This window comes from Zea mays, chromosome 2 (assembly GCF_902167145.1).
Source record: "Zea mays cultivar B73 chromosome 2, Zm-B73-REFERENCE-NAM-5.0, whole genome shotgun sequence".
Lineage (NCBI taxonomy): Eukaryota > Viridiplantae > Streptophyta > Magnoliopsida > Poales > Poaceae > Zea > Zea mays.
The window spans coordinates 236,577,828-236,588,944 of record NC_050097.1 but is presented as its reverse complement, the minus strand read 5'-3'; the positions used below and the strand labels follow the sequence as shown (position 1 = coordinate 236,588,944).

The window sequence follows — 11,117 nt, the reverse complement described above, 5'->3', positions numbered from 1 at the left end:
TAATTAATTCATTTAATTTTTCCGTTTGTTCCATGTTAAGATTGGCAAAAAGAGTACGCAAGTTATCCTCCTCATCACTAGCATTTTCATCACTAGAGGTTTCATATTTAGTGGATGATCTTGATTTTACCTTCTTCCTTTTGCCGTCCTTTGCCATGAGGCACTTGTGGCCGACGTTGGGGAAGAGGAGTCCCTTGGTGACGGCGATGTTGGCGGCGTCCTCGTCGTCGGAGGAGTCGCTTGAGCTTTCGTCGGAGTCCCACTCCCGACAAACATGGGCATCGCCGCCCTTCTTCTTGTAGTACCTCTTCTTCTCCTTTCTTCTCCCCTTCTTGTCGTCGCCCCTGTCACTATCACTTGATAATGGACATTTAGCAATAAAGTGACCGGGCTTACCACACTTGTAGCAAACCTTCTTGGAGCGGGACTTGTAGTCTTTCCCTCTCCTTTGCTTGAGGATTTGGCGGAAGCTCTTGATGACGAGCGCCATTTCCTCATTGTCGAGCTTGGAGGTGTCTATTGGTTGTCGACTTGGTGTAGACTCCTCTTTCTTTTCTTTCGTTGCCTTGAATGCGACGGGTTGAGCTTCGGATGTAGATGGATCATCAAGCTCGTTGATCTTCCTCGAGCCTTCGATCATGCACTCAAAACTTACAAAATGCCCGATTACTTCCTCGGGGGTCATTTTAGTATATCTAGGATTACCACGAATTAATTGAACTTGAGTAGGGTTAAGGAAAATAAGAGATCTTAGAATAACCTTAACCACTTCATGGTCATCCCACTTTACGCTCCCGAGGTTGCGCACTTGGTTCACTAAGGTCTTGAGCCGGTTGTACATGTGTTGTGGCTCCTCCCCTTTGCGAAGCCGGAACCGACCGAGCTCCCCCTCGATCGTTTCCCGCTTGGTGATCTTGGTGAGCTCATCTCCCTCGTGCGCGGTTTTGAGCACATCCCAAACCTCCTTGGCGCTCTTCAACCCTTGCACTTTGTTATACTCCTCTCTACTTAAAGAGGCGAGGAGTATCGTTGTCGCTTGAGAGTTGAAGTGCTCGATTTGGGCCACCTCATCCTCATCATAATCCTTATCCCCTACGGATGGTACCTGTGCACCAAACTCAACAACATCCCATATACTTTTGTGGAGTGAGGTTAGATGAAATCGCATTAAATCACTCCACCTAGCATAATCTTCACCATCAAAAGTTGGTGGTTTGCCTAATGGGACAGAAAGTAAAGGTGCATGTTTAGAAATGCGAGGATAGTGTAGGGGAATCTTACTAAACTTCTTACGCTCTTGGTGTTTAGAAGTTACGGAGGGCGCATCGGAGTCGGAGGTCGATGTTGATGAAGTGTCGGTCTCGTAGTAGACCACTTTCCTCATCCTCTTTTGCTTGTCCCCACTCCGATGCGGCTTGTGGGAAGAAGATTTTTCCTTCTTCTCTTTGTGGTGAGAAGAAGATTTCTTCTCCTTCCCTTTGTTGGAGGAGCTCTTCTTCTTCTCCCTCCTCTTGGTGCGGGACTCTTCCGATGAAGTGCTCCCGTGGCTTGTAGTGGGCTTTTCGCCGGTCTCCATCTCCTTCTTGGCGTGATCTCCCGACATCACTTCGAGCGGTTAGGCTCTAATGAAGCACCGGCTCTGATACCAATTGATAGTCGCCTAGAGGGGGGGTGAATAGGGCGAAACTAAAATTTACAAATATAAACACAACTACAAGCCGGGTTAGCGTTAGAAATATAAACGAGTCCGCGAGAGAGGGGGCAAAACAAATCGCAAGCAAATAAAGAGTGTGACACGCAGATTTGTTTTACCGAGGTTCGGTTCTCGCAAACCTACTCCCCGTTGAGGAGGCCACAAAGGCCGGGTCTCTTTCAACCCTTCCCTCTCTCAAAAGGTCCCTCGGACCGAGTGAGCTTTTCTTCTTCTCAATCAAACGGGAACAAAACTTCCCCGCAAGGGCCACCACACAATTGGTGCTTCTTGCCTTGGTTACAATTGAGTTTTGATCACAAGAACAAGTGAGAAAGAAAGAAAGCGATCCAAGCGCAAGAGCTCAAAAGAACACGACAAATCTCTCTCGCTAGTCACTAAAGGCTTGAGTGGAATTGGAGAGGATTTGATCTCTTTGGAGTGTCTAGAATTGAATGCTAGAGCTCTTGTAGTAGTTGGGAAGTGGAAAACTTGGATGCAATGAATGGTGGGGTGGTTGGGGTATTTATAGCCCCAACCACCAAAAGTGGCCGTTGGGAGGCTGTCTGCTCGATGGCGCACCGGACAGTCCGGTGCCCCCTGCCACGTCATCACTGCCGTTGGATTCTGACCGTTGGAGCTTCTGACTTGTGGGCCCGCTTGGGTGTCCGGTGCACACCGGACAACTACTGTTCCTTGTCCGGTGTGCCGGAATGGGCGCGCCTGACTTCTGCGCGCGCAGAGCGCGCATTAAATGCGCGGCAGAGAGCCGTTGGCGCGGAGATAGCCGTTGCTTCGGAGTCGCACCGGACAGTCCGGTGCACACCGGACAGTCCGGTGCACACCGGACAGTCCGGTGAATTATAGCGGACTAGCCGTTGGAGTTTCCCGAAGCTGGCGAGTTCCTGAGGCCGCTCTCCTTTGGCGCACCGGACACTGTCCGGTGAATTATAGCGCGAGTGCCTCTGGAGATTCCCGAAGGTGGCGAGTTTGAGTTGGAGTCCTCTGGTGCACCGGACATGTCCGGTGGTGCACCAGACACTGTCCGGTGGCACACCGGACAGTCCGGTGCGCCAGACCAGAGGTGCCTTCGGTTGGCCCTTTGCTCTTTTGTTGAATCCAACACTTGATCTTTTTATTGGCTGAGTGTGAACCTTTTACACCTGTATAATCTATACACTTGGGCAAACTAGTTAGTCCAATTATTTGTGTTGGACAATTCAACCACCAAAATTAATTAGGGACTAGGTGTAAGCCTAATTCCCTTTCAGTAACATTATGTTAAAAGTTGTGGTTAACTGTGTTGTATTCATGAACTAATTGTTTTGAGCAATTCAGGTGGTTACTGATTTTACATTTTTACTACTGGTGTTAGTGTCACCTGCAATGTGCTGTGAGAAACCAATGCTGAGCATTCACCCATCCTTTGTATATCAATGGGTAAGTGGCCAGGATCGTAGCATGAACAGAAAGGGCATGTTTATTGTGGTGTTTATGTGTGGAGAAAGATAAATGAGTTCATAGGGTTTGGAATCTAGAAATCCGGTTTAGAATCTAGAAAGTATTACTAATTTTGCTAGTAGTGTTAGTGTCACCTGCTTTGTGCGTCAAAGGCTATCATTGAAAAAAGTGTTATATGCAAATTCTGGCGAGGGTGATATATAATACTATAATCCTAAGTCCGACAGCCTAAATAACCTGGTTCTAAGCTCCTGTTTGATCTTTTTTTCTATACCTTTTATGCAAATCTGAACTGTTGTTTTTTATACAACTGAACACCTTTTTAATGTGAGATATTGAGCATTATAATTGTTAGTATATTAGATTAGAGTAAATTAGTTACCAAGCTAGGCAACCCCGCTCCAGCATTTATCTCCACGGATGAAAAGGGGACGCAGCTATGTCATTACATTCTATAGATGCTGAAGCATTTATTTTCATGATTGAATTTTTTTGGCAGAGCACAGTTCTGTCCTAATTTTTAATTCGCTTAACTTTTTTTTACTAAATATATAAATAGATAGATATACATAGACGGTTACAAGCGTAATGAATAAATCAACCATGATTATAGAAGCAAATTAAACCTATCTACTAACTATAATTGTTTGGGGCGCAGCCCACAATCATTTTAATCTATAAAATATACCCTATACTAACACCTATCTAACCCATTTGGATAGCTAAAAGAGTATATTATAATCTAGAGTTGACTATGCTGTAATCACCGTTCAAAGATGCTACCAGTGTATACCATTGAGTAGACCTACAAGTATATCACCACCGTCGCGATACAAGATGCGTCTCCTCATAATGGTGCAGATGAAGCAAGCGATGTGGCTCTTCCGCCCGGCAAGAAAGGGCAACTCCGGGAAGTCCCACCGCATGCCAAGGGTGGCGGCCATGCGCCTCAGACCTAGACCACCTAAGTCCGTTCGCTCGCAGTGCTCCGCCATGTATTTGGCGTCGAACACCCGGCCGCCGCCGAGAAGAGCATGGGTCTGGGCCATGAACTCGTGCCATGTCTCCGGCAGCGGCTGGCCGCCCGTGAGAATCTTCAGCATATATGCGAAGTCGTATGCTCCACCAAACGCCGCCCAGGTGAGCTCGTTGGGCCGCGGCGTCGCCGACAGTATGGCGGCCAGCTTGGCCGCGAACGCCGCGGAGCTCACGCCGCGCGCTCGGGCCTTGTCCAAGCAGACGCCCTGTGAGCGCAGGAACGTGACGGACTCCGGGGCGTGGCGGTCGCGCCGGGGGTCGAAGTCCGAGAACGTCACCTCCCACGCGAGCTGGAACAGACGTCCTTCTCCGTCCGCTGTGAGCGGGAGGTTCCCGTACTCGTTGGAGAGCGTGATGCCGAGCATCACGATGGGCACCGCATCAACGTTTTTCTTCACGAGGGCGTACTGCTTGCTCGGGGCGATTCGCGTCGCAGCGGACGAGCGGTGCAGTGTGCCCGCGTACTCGACGTCGAAGGTGATGCAGGGGAACAACGGGAGCAAGGAGCCTATCATGTTTAGCTCCGAGTTCATGTTCTCCGCCATGACGGTCCTGATTTGGAGACCCAGCATTTTGTGGCGAACGGCTGAGAAACAGGCGGCGCAGACGGCTGAGATACACGCGACGGCGCTCGGTTCTTGGCGGGTTACTTCTAGATTTGATGGACGAGGGGGCTGTGCCTCGCCCCGCATATATAGTCTGTCGATCGAGTTCTTCGGACTTTGGACAGGAAGTCCATGGCGGACTCAAGGAGAACTGACCGGAGCCCCACAGGACAGAGATGCTAACTGATCGGCTGGGCAAGTTGGGCCGGCAGGTGCCCCACACGCTCGAGGAGATGGGGAGAGAAGCTGGGCCGCAGCCAGGGAAACGGCCCTTTCTTCTTTTCCATTTTTCAGTTTTAGGTTTCAAATCCCAATCAAATTTCAAATTCAAACAATCGAATGATTGGAGGATTTATTTACTCTGGGGCTGTTTGGAATGTAATGAAGCTCCTTTGTTGTCATTAGACTGGTAGACTTTGTCCAACTGAGCCCAGCCTGTTTAGTATTTGGATTTTATCTTGTGGTTGATTTAATTTAATTTGATTTATCTTCTAGTTTATTTACTCCAATGCTCTAGACTGTTATTGGCATTATGTAGCATAATAAACATTGCCATGTTTGTCCGGGCACTTGACACAATAAAGAAATCTGCATCCAGTTTGCCCAAGGCTGATGTAAAGAGGATTGGTGTTTCGTAACTATTTTTCTTTTAGTCTACATGCGTACTAAAGGGAGAAGCGAAGTTGGCGTGAAGAGAAATTGTGTTTAAAGTACACGTTCTAGTTGTTGATGGGTCGTGTGTCAGCTATGGGCTGGAACCCTTATATTCTCCTGTGTTGTAGCGGACATAATATGCAAAAAAAGAACTCCACCTTCGTGTTGTCCACGTCTCGACTCTCGCCGATAGCCCACGTTGGGGCAGCATCGCGCCTACGGCCAGGGGCGTCACAATGCCTAGCTTCAAAAAATGCAATGTAACTTATTTTCACTATGCATATAAACAATTTATCATTCTGGTGAATCAATCTATTTGTATCGTATCAGTCGTGTGAACTGAAAGAAACAAAAGCAAGTGAAAGGTGGCTGGGAGGAACAACGCTGGATCGCTGGTGCACTTGCAGCAAATTTTACAAGTTATTTTCTGTTCACTGGTGCGCTTAAGTATTTTTACCATCTCACTCAGCCTAGTATGAGGGACTGAAAGCTAAACTTATTATGTTCAAAATCTTCCACTAAACTCTAGTTGCTTGGCGCCTCGGACTTTTGAGTACTGCGTGATTTATGTTTCCATCTTCTCCAATGCTCTAGACGGTTATTGACATTATGTAGCATAACAAATATGCATCCAGTTTGTCCAAGGCTGATGTAAAGAGGATTGGCGTTTCAGAACTATTTTTCTTTTAGTCTACATGCGTACTGAAGCATCTGTAGTAGCTCCAGGTGAGGCGTGACATCGCGTTTGGTTGTAGGAGCGGGAGAAGCGAAGTTGGCGATAAGAGAAATTGTGTTTGAAGTGAGCGTTCGTAATTGTTGATGGGCCGTGTGGGCCGTGTGTCAGCTATAGGCTGGAACCCTTATATTATCCTGTAGCGGATAATATGGAAAAAAGAACTCCACCTTCGTGTGTCCACGTCTCGACTCTCGTCGTACACGGCGATCCACGGTAGCTCACGTCGGGGCAACATCGCGTCTCCGGCCAAGGGCATCACAATGCATAGCTTCAAAACTTGTAATGCAACTTATTTTCACTATATATATAAACAATTTATCATTATGGTGAACAGTCTATTTGTATCGTATCAGTCATGTGAACTGAAAGAAACAAAAGCAAGTGAAAATGATAAAATGGAATATGAGCCACTTGAACTATTCTTAATGAGTACAAACTTGTAATTTAAATAGTTTTAAAGATATTTTTAGCCTAAATAATAAATGAAATGACTTATCTAACTATTATCTAAAGACTTATAGCTCCAGCTCCATGATTTTCTAAAACGCCTAATGACCTGCTCCAGCAACTCCACCAAATTTTCTGGAGCTGCAGTTATCCCAAACAAGACACCACCAAAATAGAATAAAAGGAGGGAGTAAAAATAGTTACTAGAAACGAAACACCCTCAGTTCTGAGAAGTTTTAGATATAGGTCGGGTTGAGTCAAAGTCGAAATGTGGGCCATTTAGCATGGTCTATACATGACCCATGTCTAGTGTCAGATCGGATTGGTCCGTGCCTCCCTGTTTGACGTGTAAGGTCGAGTTTTTTTCATGTTGAGTCGGGTTTTTACGAGTTAGGTTGAGTTTTAGATAAAAACTATGGACTATACTCGGTCCGTAAATTATTGTAGGTCAAAAATTATAACCGGTACCCATTCATAGGATCGGTGTAGCCAACTTTTTTTGGACGACTGGTTGGTTGGATCAGGGGCCTGTTTGTTTCGGCTTCTGACAGCTTCTGACCACCAAAAGCTGCTACGGACTGTCAAACGCTCAGCTTTTCAGCCAGCTTCTATAAAATTCGTTGGGGGCAAAAACCATCCAAAATCAACATAAACATATAATCGGTTGAGTCGTTGTAATAGTAGGAATCCGTCACTTTCTAGATCCTGAGCCCTATGAACAACTTTATCTTCCTACACACGTAATCTTAACGATACTCAGATTCTCCCCACAGCCAAATTCTCAGAAAAGCTGGTCAGAAAAAAGCTGAACCAAACAGACTCTGGGTGGCCATGACGAGGTCTAGACTCTAGAGGAAACAAGCGATCGGGAGGAAGCACCTGAACGCCTCTGTCCCGACCGGAGATTGACCCGCCACATGCACACATCGGACTAGGAACAGCCGAACATGAAACCATTCCCAATTTCCTCTGTCTGGCCTTCTCCGCCGGAGTTATTTGAGTTTGTAACATTCTCGTCGTGCGGCTTCGCCACTTTATTACTCCGCAGCTGCGCATCGCCATTTTGGTATTCTGGAGCTCACAACCACGCCAGATTGGGACAGTTAATGCCCCGCGCTCTGTTACCTTCCATTAGGCATGGTAAAAGTCAATTTTGTCCCTGCTGTAACCACGACGCTGATGACAGAGAATAGAAGTAGAGGAAGGTGATCGACGAGGAGCTCGGTCTCACCTACTAGCTGCAGCGACCATGGACCGGATGCTGCTCGACCAGCTGACTGGCGAGGCCCTGCGGGAGCTGCTGCACGCGGTGCAGGGCACCCTGTTCTGCCGCTCCACCACCGAGCGCCTGCGCCGGAGCGTCGAGCCGCTGCTGCCGCTCGTCTCGGACGTCGGCCCGCACAGCACCCAGCGCTCCGCTAGAATTAAAAGCAAGAGATCTGTTTAGAAGGTGGAAGGAAAACAATAAGGCACCAGGAATGAAAAAAAACTAAACCTTCATTCAAGTTGTGTAAAGTTTGAAGGGTGTTCACATGCCCACCAGAACTCTGAAACATAAATGTCTGAGGCTGTGGACGTGATGTGTTAGCTCTGCTGAACTCCCTCCCAAATTGTCCATGCTTAGGTCTTCTATTATCTGCTAAAAATGTGTATGCATTAGTAGCCTCCACTTGTAATGTGAATTCTTTACACCATACACTGAGGGGATATTCTAAAAATATACTCTGCTAAACAGAATAAACTAGCATGTTAACCTGTCACCGTAAATGTAAATTCAAATGATTGCTTAACGCAAACATGAACACTGAATAGTAAGATGCCCAATAGGATACATGAACTGACCTTCTACATCAACTGGGTCCTCCACATATGGCTCTTTGCTTTCCCTTTGATGCTTCCTAAAGTTACCATTCTTCTTCTCGCCTTCTTCATCATCATCTACATCATCCTCATCATCTGAAGATAACTCCTTGATAATTGGCCCTTTAGGCCTGCTTGGTTCAGGGGCCTGCTGAATAAAACCACTGCCATTGCTGATACCTTGACTGAGATGTGTCTGGCTTCCAAACATGCCTCCATTGAGATTGCCATGGGGCGCAAACATACTTGGTCCAAGCAAGCTAGGTTGCACCATGCTGCCGAAGGGGTTCATGAAGCTAGGTTGCATCATGCCGCTCAAAGGGGCTGAGAAACTAGTCTGCATCATGCTACCAAAGGGGTTTGTGAAGAAAGGGTCGTCGAAGGGATTTGCGCCATCAAAAAACCAGACATAAGGCTCCCTGGTTGTCCAAAGCCACCGGAACCAACAGAAGGGTCCCCCAAACCAGAAAACAGAGCGAAGGCGGTGCCCGCCAAAGCCGACGGACACGAAGACGCGGAGGGGATGGTTGGCGGCGGCGTCAAGGTGGCCAAGGAAAAGGTGAAGGAGATGGTTATGAGCGGTGGCTGCAGCTGGGAGGTGGTCGGGATCTCCGGCATCCGTGGTGACGGCGGTGCGCGCTCTGTTTTCTGGTGGCAGGAGTTTTCTCGCGCAAGAACATTCGAACTCCGACTAGGGGGTAAATTAGTACGAAGGGATACACAACCTGCACGAAGAGCAACAAAACAGACGTTAATAAAGCGCGGGGCATTAACTGTCCCAATCTGGCGCGGCTGTGAGCTCCAGAATACTAAAATGGCGATGCACAGCTGCGGAGTAATAAAGTGGCGAAGCCGCGCGACGAAAAATGTTACAAACTCAAATAACTCTCTCCGCCGCCAAGGCATGAAGCCGGAGCGCGACGGCATAAATCGCGGGAGCGCCCGCCTTCGAATCGGTTTCCCCCACGCCATGTCCTCCCCCTGCGTCTCACACCAACAATAGGTCCGTCTCTGTCTCCGCGCTGCCAGCCGCCTTCCCGCCCCAGACACGGCCTCGTTCGCGCCGCCCGCGCCCCGGTGGCTTCGGGTGGCGCACGCGGCGATGAGTGCCAAGGCACCCCTCGGCGTGGCGCCGGTGGAGGAGGGGGCCGGGACGCCGGGGCAGCAGGCCGTGCTGGGGCAGATGGTGGAGGATGCCGCCGTGTGGTGCGCCGTCCATGGGCTCGTCGTTGGAGATCGCGCCAACCAGGTACGCCACACGAGTCACCCCTCCTGGTCTTGGATCGACTGGCTGCTAGTGTTCGTCAGTGTGTTAGCAAAAGCTTGCATTTTGGGCGGTCTCACTTTGTCAGAAAATTTCCTCTAGCTCCATGATTGGAATTTCTAATAGTTCGTTGTTGCCTCGGCTTGGAGGATGGAATAATGGAGTACCCACCCTGCCAAATTGCAGTAATGCAGTTCACTGTTTAAAAGGACAAATGTTCAACTTGTCTTAACAGTTGCAGTAATGCAGTTCACTGTTAAAAAAGGAACAACTTTCAACATGTCTTGACCGCTGCCACTCTGCACTCTGGCGGGTTTTGATATGACCAGAAAAGAAGAAGAAGCAAACAACATGCCCCAATTTCCTGTAACTGTAAGCTATAATTACCGCTGAATTATCTGATCAGCATTTATATTGGCACTTGCAGAGATCAGGAACGGTTCCTGGGGTTGGCCTGGTGCACGCTCCATTCTCGCTGCTTCTAGCACGTTTTCCGGCATCGTTCTTCAATCAAGCATGCGAGCTGGCTCCTATCTTCAATGAGCTCGTGGATCGTGTCAGCTTGGATGGGGAGTTCTTGCAAGCTGCTTTGTCTAGGCAAGTTCTGAATTCTATCCACTGGATTCTTTTGGTACCAATGTGGTATATATCTTTGTTTAGAGCATACAGTGAGTAGATGAGATTGTCAGCTGATTTTTTTCATCACAAGATTGTCGCCTTGAATTTTGAGGAGAATACAACTCTCTGTTAGTCAGGTCATAGAAGGCCGAGCTATTTTTCACATTCTCAGCTATATAATGGTTTCAGGTTAACAACGGATTATCATTTTCTAATTTCAGAACAAAGCAGGTTGATGAATTTACTTCAAGGCTGCTAGAAATTCATGATAAGATGATGTCTATAAATAAGAAAGAGGTGAGTAAACTGTTTCTTATTGGCCTCTGTGTCTCAGTTTTGATCTTTAGGAAATGCTTCTTTCAAACTTTCTCTTGTTTTTTAGCCAGCCACTGATATGTGCTTGATACACTTTTAGGATATACGCTTAGGATTGCACCGGTCTGACTATATGCTGGATTCTGAAACCAATTCACTACTTCAAATTGAGCTCAACACTATCCCATCATCCTTTCTTGGCCTTGGCTCCCTTGTCAGTGAACTTCAAAGGTCAATTTACTATCCATTCTATGGCAGAATTTTCATGTTTTCTTTCAAACTTTCTCTTATTTTTTCAATTGTTGTATGGCGTCATTATGAAATGTTTCAGGTTGTACAAAATTATATTCACCAGAAAGCATGGATGCCATGCGCCCGGTGCAGTAGCTCTTGCCAACACGGACAAGCACTCCAGCCTCCAAATTGAAT

At 47.5% G+C, this 11,117-nt stretch overlaps 1 pseudogene; it reads right to left on the bottom strand.

The window, feature by feature from the left end:
- Window positions 1–8,380: 8,380 nt before the first annotated feature.
- LOC103649463 (uncharacterized) lies at window positions 8,381–9,109 on the bottom strand (annotated as a pseudogene).
- Between the last annotated feature and the right edge of the window lie 2,008 nt (window positions 9,110–11,117).